This window comes from Chiloscyllium plagiosum, unplaced genomic scaffold (genome assembly GCF_037043375.1).
Source record: "Chiloscyllium plagiosum isolate Xiang-an unplaced genomic scaffold, Cpla_swu_hap1 HiC_scaffold_13, whole genome shotgun sequence".
In the NCBI taxonomy this organism is placed as follows: domain Eukaryota; kingdom Metazoa; phylum Chordata; class Chondrichthyes; order Orectolobiformes; family Hemiscylliidae; genus Chiloscyllium; species Chiloscyllium plagiosum.
Genome location: NW_028270151.1, coordinates 66,435,034 through 66,448,785, shown reverse-complemented (window position 1 = coordinate 66,448,785; position 13,752 = coordinate 66,435,034). Strand labels below are relative to the sequence as shown.

Sequence of the window (13,752 nt, the reverse complement as noted above, 5' to 3'; positions counted from 1 at the left end):
TAAACAAAGTTAGCTTACATGTTTCATCATTTAGAATGACCATGTTAGTTTTGGTTCCTTCATATGTAAATCCCAGAACTTTTTAAAAGTTACATTCTGAAGATTGATTTAACAATTGGTATTACCTCAGCTCAAATAATGCATTTCTGCACAGGACCTCTAACCAACACCAAACACCAGATATACTGATGGCATTTTCTTCCTCTGGAGCCATGACAAGCAGTCACTGAAACAACGACACAGTGATATCAACAAGTTTCATCCCACCATCAAACTCACTATGTACTACTCTTTAGTATCTGACTCATTCTTGGACACATGCATCTCCATCAAGGATGGGCACCTCAGCAGTTCACTGTACTACAAACCCATGGATAATCTCATGATTCTACACTTCTCTAGCTTCCACCCAAAACATATTAAAACAGCCATCCCCTATCGACAGGCCCTACGCATATACAGGATCTGTTCAAATGTGGAGGAACATGAAAGACACTTGAAAGTGCTCAAGGATGCCCTCATAAGGATGGGATAAGATGCTCAACTCATCGACCACCAGTTCTAATGTGCCACAGCAAGAAACCGTAATGACCTCCTCAGGAGACAGACACGAGCTGCAACCAATAGGGTATCCTTCATTGTCCAGTACTTTCTGGAAGCCAAAAAACTACTCCATGTTCTTCACAGCCTGCAACACATTATTGATGAGGATGAGCACCTCGCCAAAACCTTCCCCAAGCCTCCATTTCTTGCATTTAAACAACCGCCAGACCTTAAACAGATCATTGTTCACAGCAAATTGCTAGGCTTTCAGGGCAACACCGTACAACCCAGTCACAGCAGACGCTTAAAGATGTGTCAGAGTGTTGACATGTACATCACCATTATATGTGAGGAAATCACCCACCATGTACACATCAGGTACTCACGTGACTGGGCCAACGTTGTTTATCTCATACATTGCAGGCAAGGATGCCTTGAGGCATGGGACATTGGTTAGGCCAAGCAGAGGCTTACGGCAATGGGTGGATGGGCGCCACACAACGGCCACCAGCCAGGAGTGTTCCCTCCCACTTCAGCAGTTCGGGACATTCGACCTTGGACCTTCGGGTGACCATCCTCCAAGGACTTCGGGATAGGCAACAACGCAAAGTGGCCGAGCAGAGGCTGATAGCCAAGTTTGGTACCCGTGGGGATGGCCTCAACCAGGACCTTGGGTTCATGTCACATTACAGGTGACCCCAACTCCACTATACACTCTCACACACAGATGCACAAACACACACACACACTCCTCCAGACCCACACACTCATGCAAACCCTCTCTCATACATAAGTTCTCTCTCATGTGCTCACGCACACACATACACACTCACAGCCACACACAAACCCTCTCACAGACTTATACTGCATTACACTCACACACAGACACACACTCTCTCACACTCACATCCCACACACCCACCCACATACACACACTCACTTGGTCTTCCCTATATACACCCACATATAAGTTTGTGGGTTGAATTTGTACTTGCAGAATTACATTTTATTTTGCTCAAAAACTTTGTCATTCTAAAAGAGGAAAGACATAAGCTAAATTTGTTTAATATTACATTCCCTAACACTGCAATCCTGTTGGTATAAGGTCCGTGTCTTCTAATTCTGCTCCACAACCACTTGATGAAAAAGCAGCGCTTCAAAAGTTAGTGCCTCCAAATACACTTGTTAGACTATAATCTGATTTTGTGTGATTTGTAACCTTATTCTGGATTTGTTGAAATCACTAGCCGCTCAACATCAAGTGGCTCGCATATAGAGTCATAGAGATGTACAGCACAGAAACAGACCCTTCAGTCCAACATGTCCATGCCAACCAGATATCCCAACCCAATATAGTCCCACCTGCTAGCATCCGGCCCATATCCCTCCAAATCCTTCCTATTCATATATCCATCCAAATGGCTTTTAAATATTGCAATTGTACTAGCCTCCACCTCTTCCTCTGCCAACTCATTCCATACACATATCACCCTCTGCATGAAAAGGTTGCCCCTTAGGTCTCTTATATATCTTTCCCCTCTCACTCTAAACCTTTGCCCTCTAATTCTGGCCTCCCCCAACTCAAGGAAAAGACTTTATCTATTTATCCTATCCATGCCCCTCATGATTTTATAAACTTCTACAAGGTCATCCCTCAGCCTTCGACACTCCAGGGAAAATAGCCCCAGCCTATTCAGCCTCTCCATAAAGCTCAAATCCTCCAAACCTAGCAACATCCTTGTAAATCTTTTCTGAACCCTTTCAAGTTTCACAACATTTTTCTGATAGGAAGGAGACCAGAATTGCACGCAATACTCCAACAGTGGCCTAACCAATGTCCTGTACAGCTGCAACATGACCTCCCAACTCCTGTACTCAACACTCTGACCAATAAAAGAAAGCATACCAAACGCTGCATTCACTATCCTATCATATTTTCATATTATCATATTATGTTCTTTGCCTTTTTTTTTAGGTCTGTGCACAGCAAGAACTTCTGCATGCTAATCTGCATGTGCAGAACTTTCAGGCAGCTGCATAGTTTAAGGGAGTGTTGCTTTACATAGTTTGACTGTAAGGAGAGCAATTTTACTTTGGCACTATACCTGGTCATGTTTATAAAGGGTTTCATTTTGAGCACTTTATCGGTGAGGGGTACCAAGATAATTCTTCAAAAAATGTATTTGCACTGTCACTCTGTTGCATTTTGTTGATGATTATATTTGTTCCACACAGTCAGAATTTTTTAATCCATACTGTTGGATACTTACGATCTGTCTAACTGGCTAAAAATTATGAAATAACATCAAGTGAAATCAGAATTCTCCCGGGAACTTTCTTTCTTACTATGTGGGGCATTGGCATCGCTGGCTGAGCCAGCATTTATTGCCCATACTTATTTGTCCTTCAGAAGGTGGTGGTCAGCTGCCTTCTTGAATCACTGCAGTCCACTCATTTTGTAGGTTGACCCACAATGTCTTAGGGAGAGAATTCCAGGATTTGGACCCAGCAACAGTGAAGGAACAATGATTTATTTCCAAGTCAGAACGGTGAGTGACTTGGAAGGGAACTTGCAAGTGTTCATATTCCCGTATATCTACTGCCCTTATCCTTCTAGATGGAAGTGATCATAGTTCGGTAGGATATTTAGTGAATTTCTGCAGCGCATCTTGTCGCTAATGCCGCTACTGAGTGTTAGAGTGGAAGGAGTGGCTGCTTGTGGATGTAGTGCCAATCAAGTGTGTTGCTTTGTCATAGATGGTGTTAAGCTTCTTTTGTTTTGTTGGAGCTGTACTCCAGGAAGGTGGGGAGTATTCCATCACACTGTTGACTTGGACCTTGTAGATGAACAGGTAATGGGGGGTCAGGTGGTAAGTTACTCACTGCAGTATTCTGACTTCCTCTTGTAGTCACTGTTTATGTGGCAAGCCCAGTTGAGTTTCTTGTCAGTAGTAACCCCCAAGTTACTGATAGTGCAGGAATTCAGTGATGATAACAGCATTGAATGTCCCTTATTTGAGATGATCATTGCCTGACCTCTGTGTGGTGTGAATGTTACTTGCCACTTGCCAGCCTAAGCCTGGAAATTGTCCAGATCTTGTTGCATTTGAACATGCTTTATTATCTGAGGAGTCATAATGGTGCTGAACATCGTGCAATCATCGACAAACATCCCCACTTCTGGCCTTATGTTTGAGAGAAGGTCATTGATGAAATAGCTGAGGATGGTTGAACCTAGGACACTACCCCGAGAAACTCCTGCAGAGATGTCCTAGAGCTGAGCTGACTCATGTCCAACAACCACAACATCTTCCTATGTGCCAGGCATGATTCCAACCAATTTGTCCTTTGATACCCATTGATTCCAGTTTTGCTAGGGCTCTTTGATACTGCACTGAGTCGAATGCGGTCTCAATGTCAAAGTCGAGTGCGTCACTTTCACCTCATTTTTGGACTCCAGCTCTTTTGTCCATGTTTGGACCTACTGAGATCAGGAGCAGAGTGGCCCTAGAGGAACCCAAACTGGGTGTCACTGAGCAGGTTATTGCTGAGCAGGAACTGATTGATAACACTTTTTATGACACCTTCTATCACTTTATTGATGATCAAGAGTACACTGATGGGTGGTAATCAGCCGGGTTGGATTTGTTCTGCTTTTTGTGTACAGGACATAACTGGGCAAATTTCTACATTGTCAGGTAGATGCCAGTGTTGTAACTGTGCTGGAAGAGCTTGGCTGGGGAGTGGCAATTTCTGGAGCACAAGTCTTTAGTACTAGTGCCAGAATGTTGTCATGGCCCATAGCCTTTGCACTGTCCAGTGCCTCCAACTGTTCCTTGATAGCACATGGCGTGAATTGAATTAGCTGAAGACTGGTATCTGTGCTGCTGGGGACCACTGGAGGAGGCTGAGATGGATCATCCACTTAGCACTTCTGAATGAAGATTGCTGTGAATGCTTCAGCCTTATCATTTGCACTGATATGTTGGGCTCTGCCATCATCGAGGATAGGGATTTTTGTGGATCCTGCTCCTCCAGAGAGTTTTTAAACTTTCCAACATCCTTAATGACTGGATGTGGCAGAACTGCAGAGCTTAAAGCTGATCCATTGAATCACTTTGCTCTGTCTATCACTTGTTGCTTATGCAGTTTGGCAAGCAAGTAGTCCTGTACAGTAGCTTCACCAGGTTGACATCTTATTTTTAGGACTTAACTCCGTGGATTGACCACCATGACCATCTGTTACTACAGCATCCAGAATGTATGTCTGGCCAACCCCCCATTATCGCATCTTTCTCCTTACAGGATTTGTCTCTTTTCTGTATCCTGTAGAGTGCAGTTTCCGGAATCCAGGGGAGTACAGTCTCAAATGGAATAATAAAAGTGTGAGCATGGGTTGAAACAATCCATGATGTAGTGGCTTTTGAGGAAATTCTAATGCTAAACCTTCAACAGTGAAGAATTAGAATCTATTGTAAAGTTTTAATGTGACTTGATGACCCACAGTGTTGCTAACATCTGGAGTTTTGCAGAGAAAGCCAAGGGATCTCTTTAGACTGCATTAGCAATTTGCTGTGCTCTGTCGACCTTTGTCTTTGTAAAGTTTATGTTTGCTGTTCAATCTTGTGGCTTTACTGTATTGTTTTGAATCCCTTCACTACCATTTTAAAAAGTTACTGGTACCAAGCTAGATTATCTGTAAATTTTACAGTCTGATCTGGTATCATAACATGGTGTCTGGATTCATCAGTGATCTGAAATCCAAATGCAAGTGCTGAGTCCTGCTAAGGTTAACACTGATAAGGTTTTCAAGGTGAATTTTACTGTACATACATATTGAAAACCCAAGATAGTTTGGTCAGTTGCTATTCCTTTTCTCAAAAGTGAAGATTTGTCTTTGAGGGATTTGCAAAACTGAACCAGGGCTAGGCTTGGCAGAAAAAATTGAGTTATTGTGAAAAGAAGGGTCTAAGAGAACAGAGGCAATTGGGATAATAGCACAGCATCTGGGATTGGACAATGAAGAGTAAAACCCTGGTGGAAACAGCCTGAATTGGCTACAATGCAGTTGTAGATGAAACAGGTTGAAATAGAAAAAAAATTAGAAAACTTGAACTTAAAGGAGAGAGGTGAATGCAAGAGAGAGAAGTTAACAATGGAAGAAGGAAAACTTCAAAGAGAGGAAGAAATCAAAAATTCTAAAGTGGTTAAAGAGGAACCTAGGTTATAATGATTCAAATACACTATTCCAGTCAATAGAAATTTATAGTATATAGAAAAAAGGTGAGGTATAGAGAAAAAAGTGTGTTTCCATTGCCATAAAAAAGACTTGTAAAAACAAATTGTTCAAAGTAGTGGGAGTAATAGGAACACTTCAGGATTCTTCAGAAAAAAGCAGTACCAGAAAAGGTCATGTGTATTAAAACAGTAACAGCATGTACTTAAAACACATTCCCTCAGGATCTTTTAGATGTGAGGGGTTGGCTCAAGGCAGTGAAAAGAATTTGTCCTGAATATTGCCACTTTGACCCAGGTTACTAGAGGTTTTAGAGAGAAGTGTTCTCTTACTCCTCCAGCAACACAGGTAAATAGATTAAAGTTTTGGGAATAACTGGGGAAAATCAGTCATTGATGGTAGCTGGTGAAATGATTGGTGTTCCAGATGGTTTGATGAAAGAGAAATTATTAATATAGAGCTAATGTGCCTGTTCCTTTTTCCTAAGTTAATTTCAAAAATGAATTAGCTGGTGGAATTGTTACTCTTATCAGACACCATGTACAACTGAAGATTGTAGGAGCTACCCAAATGGATCAATACATCTGTGGATCCTAAACCCCATTCAGGAGACAGTTCTGATCATTATTGGAGCAATCATTGCTGGAAGCTTGGTGGGAAACAGGATTTCAATCATTGACGGTGACTGCATTCTGTCCCATCCACACATTCCCATAACCTAAAAGCTGCAGGTGGTTTAAGTACAGGCCACTTACAATAATCCCTATTCTCCCTGCACTGCAACTGTATTCTTGTACCTTTTTCCTTTCAGGTATTTAAAAAGTGCAACCTGACCAGACTGTGGAACAACATTAAGACAAAACTGATGGTGAAGACATTGTCACTTGATCTCACACCCAAAGACAGCAGACCAGATAATGACACAGCACATGTATCGTAAACAATTGATCAGGGGCAGCACCTGCTCACATTGGATGGAGCAAAGTCAGAAACCCTCCAGCAGCCATACTGCAGCCACCAGGATAGCATTGCATTGGAGCCAAAGGATTGATAAAGGCGAATGAAAAACAGGTGATTGGTATCTATATACTGTGACATAATTTCATCAATAAATTTTATTTGGAAAATGTATTTCATGATTATTTTCATGATGTTTAAAGGAAGACTTTGATGGTAAAAGACAGGGGAAAATAAATGTGGGAATATTGGTGAATGGGAGACTGGAGTTGTGATTACAAGTATCACAATTTAAATAGTTCTTCAATGACAACTCATGTTGAAAGAGGCTGTCTTGGTTCTGTCCTCGCTTCCTCGTCTTCCTATTATTCCTGCTCTGTCATCTGTTCATTGTGCAGTGGATATTAGAGGTTGTGGCCTCATAATGGTTTGGTTATTCAGTATTCAGTAGGCTACTACCAATCATAATGCCCACTCTGACAAGCATTCCAGTGCTCTTCCAGAGTGGACCAAGCAGTTGATGCATTGTTTCAGTCTTGTATTTACTTAGTACTTAGCCCTAGCATATTTTGTGTACCAGCATGATCTTCACTGTATACATAGGATTCCTACACTGTGGAAAGAGGCTATTTGGCCCATGGAGTCCACAATGACCTTCTGAAAAGCATCCCACCAGACCCATCCCGCCCACCCTGTCCCTGTAACCCTACATTTATCATGGCTAATCCACCTAGCCTGCACATACCTTGACACTATAGACAGTTTAGCATGACCAGTCCACCTAACCTGTATGGGCAGATATGCTCTTCTACTGCGACTCCTTCCCCATTTCCTCCTCTTTTCCAGAGGTTTGTCCTGCATTACATGTCAATGTGATCTCGGTGCTTTCTCTCTATTATTCTATATTTCAAGTGGAATGCCTGTTGGTATACATATTATGTATTTGATTTTCTTCAAAGTATTTCTGGTATGACAACAGCTTTGAAGTGTGCAATAATCTCATTTACAGAGTTTTTGAAATGATACTTTAATCAGTCTACCCTCTCATGCTTTGAGCAGTTTCAAGCTCCTTCTGTGTTGTTGTTGATCTTTATTCTAAGTTAACACCTAGGCTCAACCAGTCAAGTAGAGTGAGAATAGAACAGTTATAAGCCTCACATAATTAAACACAGAACAATTGAACACTGCATCTACTTGCAGTCATGTCTGGGACCAAATGGTTTGTGCAGAAGCCTCAAAAACAGCACTCCTTCATCATTTCCAATAGACATTTGCAATTTGAAACAACTGTGGAAAGTATTAAACACTTAAAGAATCTTAGCAACACCCAGGAAAAATCAACTAACGATGACTTTGTAAGTAATTGATGATGCCTTCAAGTTGTAAGATAGAGTTATTTCAGCTGCTAAATGCGTGCTCCACTATGTGATGTTAAAAGGAATATGGCTGGGCAATTGTAATCGAAAAGGCACTACTCATATTAATTCAATATTTAACATTGATTCATGTCGTAATCTGCCTGCTCGATGCACTTCTGGTAGATGTTAGCTGCTCATGTGATAATGCCTTCATCAAGATGGCATCGAGCTCAATCGGAGGTAAAAGTGTGCATGAACAACTAACATCTTTTAACTTTGAGTAATAATCATTACAAAGGTATCCCTGAGCTAACTTCATGGCATAGACACTGGCACAGCCAATGCCCATAGAGAAGAGGATTTAATAGGAAGTATATCTTTGAAATAGGGCTATATGTGGTCTCAAGCAACTTACAGTTGTGTGTATAATTTCACCAGTGGTTTTAGTAATTATAAGGTATATTTCATTTGGTAAAAACACAAGTGTCTCTCCTGTGATTTTGTAGCAGCAGACTAACATGTTTGTCTGTCGAGACTTTGGAACTGTAATTCAGTGTTTGTATTGAGTATGTCATAAACTACATGTTTGAATGTCGTGCCAGTATTTGAGACGTCTGCTGTATTTTTGTGTCAGCAATTAGGATACGCATCTGTTTCATTTTGAATAAACCCATGTGCCTAACCAGCTCAATATATCAGGAATTTAGGTCTCAAAAGGCCAATTTGATCCAGGCTAGCTTACTCTATTCTGAATGTTGAGAACCAAAAGATTCAATTGACTGTATACTTGCAAATATCCATGCTTTCTAAACATAGTTTTCTTTTATGTGATTCATTTTCTTTTCTCTTTGAAATTTTGTCTAGCATAGAGCACCAAAATACATTCTACAAAATTGCTGTAGAAAAGAACAATGATTTGTTTGATTTAAAATCTCTGCCCCAAACGTACAACTCAGCATCCGACTAGTACAAACTAATATTTTCCCACAGATATTTGTCATCTATTCAGAATTATTGTTTTAAAAAGACTTATGAGGGTTTACGGGTGACAAACTTAATCCAGGTAATGTACCAGAGCTTAGAATTCAATTTACAAATCATTGATCCTAATTTTGCTTAATATAACTCTCAGAATTTTTTTTTCAAAATCATCACTGCCAGTGTGGCCTTGACTGCTCAGTACCATGTTATTAATGTACTCCATCATGGTAAAGTTTGTGAGCAGCTGTGTTCAAATGATTTTTTTTTCAAAGATATGATATGTATTTTAATTAACCCTAATGCAAAAAGAACAGCTGCAAAGATGAGTTAACTGCAAAGTATTGTATTGCTGTCATAAACATTCATTATTAGATTAGATTTTACAAGTTAACTCCCCCACTGCAAAGCTTCCTGCCACTGCAGTGTATTCTGGGAGTATGGACAAAGAGGTCAATGTGTCCTGAATGGCTTTCCGTTACGTAAAACATTGACCAAGAGCATGAATTTATAATGTGTATCCTTGGTTTCTTGCTTTTTATTCCCTATGCCTTAAATGTAAGTCAGTAACAGCACTTTACTCACCCAGACACAACTGTAGAATTGATATGATTTCATACCTATAATTAATTCAATCTGTTTCATTAGGATCTGTTTAAAAAAATGTTGTGTAACAGATCTCAACAATCTTTCAATATTTCAAAACGTGAGTAGGTTTATTATACATCAAGGTTTTTTTTACATCAAGGTTTCTGAGCACACGTGTACAGTTTTTCATGGTGCATCATTAAAATCATAACCATCTTGTCTATATGTCATGGATAAATATGAATTCATGGTAGGCAGACATGAAATATAAAAACTATAAAATGAATATGTAATCTGCAAGCAAAGAGACATTTCACTACTTTAAAAAAAACTTAAAAGTAGTGTTTGTTGTACAATCATAGTGAAACATTATCTGTGATTCATGGTCATTCACCATGTTTATACCATGAAATTGTTGTGAAGTGGAACATCTTCTGCAGTTAGGAACAGATTTACATTTTTTGCAAATCTTTCTTTTCTTGAAGATGGAGTAATAACTGCTGAAGCAAGGAAATTGAGTGATATGATGTTGAAGTAGACTGTGCCTGGCCTCAAGGGGCCCTGCCTGCCTTTTCTTTTATTGTTCATCCAGAAAATCAGTAACCAGTAGAAATATACTTTATTCATGCAATTTGTAAAAGTGCATTACATAACTGTTCAAATTTGATGTTACATAAAGTGTTATACAGGTCATTTTCTTTCAATACAGTATATGAAGTGTCTTGCTACACTTGCCATTACAGGGTATAGTTACAATGTACATTTACATTTCATGTCAAACATTCTCTGGTGCATACAGCCTGAGGGGTTTTAAATGAATTCCAGGCTCTTGGTGTACCATGGCAGGAGGGTCTTAGATGGTTACTTTCCCCATTGAACTGTTGCAGTTGTTGTTGCCCCAAGTTTTGTGTCCCTCAGCACGACTGAATGGCTCACTGACACTAGTATCTAAAACAGTTTATTGCTACGTTGATGTTTCACCACTGTACTTTGCAGTCATTTACACTACCTTTAAGTCATATTGAACAGGAACTGAGAGAAACATGTTGGTTGAAATGTCTTGCAGAAGATTTGTTGATAACCTTCTTATTTGTAAAAGAAAAATAAATCGCACCATGGTAAGCTGAGTCCAGACACTGTGGAGTATTGACATATTCATTGACTTCCTAAATTAAAGGGTGTAGCCATTTAATTAATTTAAAGCATGAAATGCTTTATCAGTAAGTGAAATGTTACTCTGAAGACTTGGAATTTTGAGATAGCTAAAAAAAATCATGTGATTTCTCTTAGGTTAGTAATTCAAGTTTACATTTACAGAAGTAAACACAATTTTTATTTGTTTAATGTGGAAAGATGTATATTCTGTTAAAAATGGGAAATTTGTAAGATTTAGAGTGTCAGATCTCAAGGGACTGAATTAATGTAAAATGGCTGACCTGGTTCAAACTAGAGTATCAGGTTTCAACATTCTAAAGACCCGACATAAATAATAAGCAAAAAATAAATTAATGCTCATTGACTCTTAGTTTTATTCTATAAAGCAGTGGTACTTTCTAGCTTACTGTAGTTTTTTTTTTCAAATTGTTTCTTTGAGTCATGAAAAGTTTCCAAACAAAAGTTGCCATTTAAATATCGCAAAGTGAAAGATTTATATAATACCTTTCATAGCTGCCCAAATGGCTTTGCAACCAAAAACTACTTTGAATTGTATTTACTTCTGTAAATGTAAAAATTAGTTTTCTTTTTATTATATATATATATATACACTTAATGTATTTACAAGAAATGTATCAAATATATAGGAGGTGTTAATCCATTCAAAATAAATTGTAATATCTACTGTCAACTAATACATTTCATCAAAAATGTAGTCATTTATGTAAATTTATTTACTACAACTAGCATTCACTAAATCTAGCATCAAAGGAAGCTTGATGCGATAGCCACCAAGTGAGACTGGTAATGGTTAATTAATGACCACTTAAAGACCTCATCATACCGCAACAGGAGTGGACCCAATGATGAGCAATCCTGTGGCCATGTGCCGTATGTCCCAGCTAAATCCATGTAGTGTCCATGTTACCTTTGGGGGAATATTCCCTGTGACAATCATCCAAACAAACCCTCCAAAATTACTTATCCCTGACTTGGGAAACTTCAAATATCAACTTCTCATTGATATTTTCCCTACAACACATACTGCCTTCCTTGTAATACTGCTGAGAACAAGAGCTGCTAGCTTCTGATTGATTGGCAGCTTCCAGTAGGTAAGACTTCTGCTCCCGGAGTTGTATTGACTGCCTTTCCAGAATCTGACTGATCTGCAATTCATGTTAGAACTCACTGGCGTAATGTGCTGGAAATCAAACCCCACTATTCCCAGAGTCATCACAAAAGTTAAAGATTTTATAAAGTATGCAAAGTTCCCCAATTTACTTGATTTTCAGATCTCTAGGTTGATATAAAGCATTGATTGGCTTTCTATTCTAAACAAGAATCACTATTTATTGAAAGTAGTTATTTCGAGCTATGGGTAAACAGTGGTAGCGCGATGCATTTTAATGCCACTCTTTCAACATCTAATCTCTGTATAAAACTCCTTGTGTATATGTACATATATAGACATTTTATATATACACATACACACACAAACAGAGAGGTAAAATTGGTTATTGAACAGAGGGGAAAATCAGGTAAAACAGTTCAGTAGTCTTTACCCCAAGGTACTTTTGTTGAGTTATCTTTACGGTCTTTCTACTTCTAGCACATTGCTTCAATTATCTTTCTCCCATGCTTCTACTGGTTGGTAAAGAACACAAACTAGCTGGTTTAATTATTTTAAAAAGACTGCCTTATCAGTTAAAATTCACAAGTTGCATCAACTGTTGCAGGAAATTTAATTTTTTTTCAGTTTTACAGTGAGTTTTGACTACAGATAGCAGAGAAAGTACTCCCAAGCTGGGGAGGAATTGAATACTCTATGTATATAATTATTCCCAGCTCCATGCTATTCAGTTATCTGAAAACTAATCACACAGTGATTGGCAGGCGAAAAGGCCTCTGTCATCAATGACTGGTCGCTAGTCCATAGACCAATGAACCACGTGTTGTCAGCAAAAGACACATCTGTACATCCCATTAGCTCCAAATTGTATGCAACTCAAACTCCAATTGCTGCTTGTTCAAACAGTTACATGATACTTGGTATCAGTGTCTACTTACTTACCTTTCAAAACATACAGCACCCTTGCTAAAATGCTTTCTAAAGAAAAACAGTTCTATCCCATTTCAGTCCCTGGTTTTAAAAACACAAAATAAAAAAACACAGTTTTAATGTTTAGCAGGCCTTCCAGAAGAGGAGCAGTACACATCTCCCACTGTCTCTCAGCCAGCAGATGAGACCCCTGCTAAGCTTCTACCCAGAATACCCGTGCACTTGTTGTCCTTGTTACTTCTGGGTGGTTGATATCATACGTTTAGAAGATGCTGCCAAAGAAACTCTGGTGACTTGCTTGAATTGTCATCACTGCAGACTCTGAAGTAGTCAATGAATTGACACTGAAGAGCCTCAACTTACCACCTCCCCAATTGTCTACGCTTGTTGTTATGTAGGAAAGGTGGCTAGTTTCCTGACTGCCTGCAGGGGTTGTGGTATCATCCATTTGCCCCAATCTAGTGTCAATTGGAAGCAGTGATGAGAACCAATCAGATGGCCTCTGAAACCATCCTATTGCCCTTGTCTCTTATCCCCCATTCCTACTATCTCTACTGTATGACAAGAAGTTAAAAATCACTTAGCTTTTTGCCACTGGATACTCCAAGGTGTAAGACTTGATGGTGGTCATTATGACTCAGAAGCTCCTGGCCTACAATTGGGTGGCAACCCTTGACTCCAATGTCAAGGCCTGAATACACCAAAAATCTCACCCATGCTCACCCGTCAGCTCTCAATGAATGGACTGGTGCACGATCAGTCAATTTATCTTGGCAGTGGGGGTGATATGTTAGTACCACCAAACACACTTTCACCCACACTTAGTCCCAACAAGGGATAATTCTGCCCTTGATATTCTTTAAAAAACAAATCTTATC

At 39.4% G+C, this 13,752-nt stretch overlaps 1 long non-coding RNA gene across 1 annotated transcript in view; it reads left to right on the top strand.

Moving 5' to 3' along the window:
* LOC148148330 (uncharacterized) overlaps nucleotides 1-6,698 on the top strand; it is a 46,362-nt gene extending 39,664 nt beyond the window's left edge. The window contains exon 3 of the long non-coding RNA XR_015759044.1: nucleotides 6,591-6,698. This is a non-coding gene — a long non-coding RNA (uncharacterized LOC148148330). The remainder of the gene's footprint in view (nucleotides 1-6,590) is intronic.
* The last annotated feature ends 7,054 nt before the right edge of the window (nucleotides 6,699-13,752 follow it).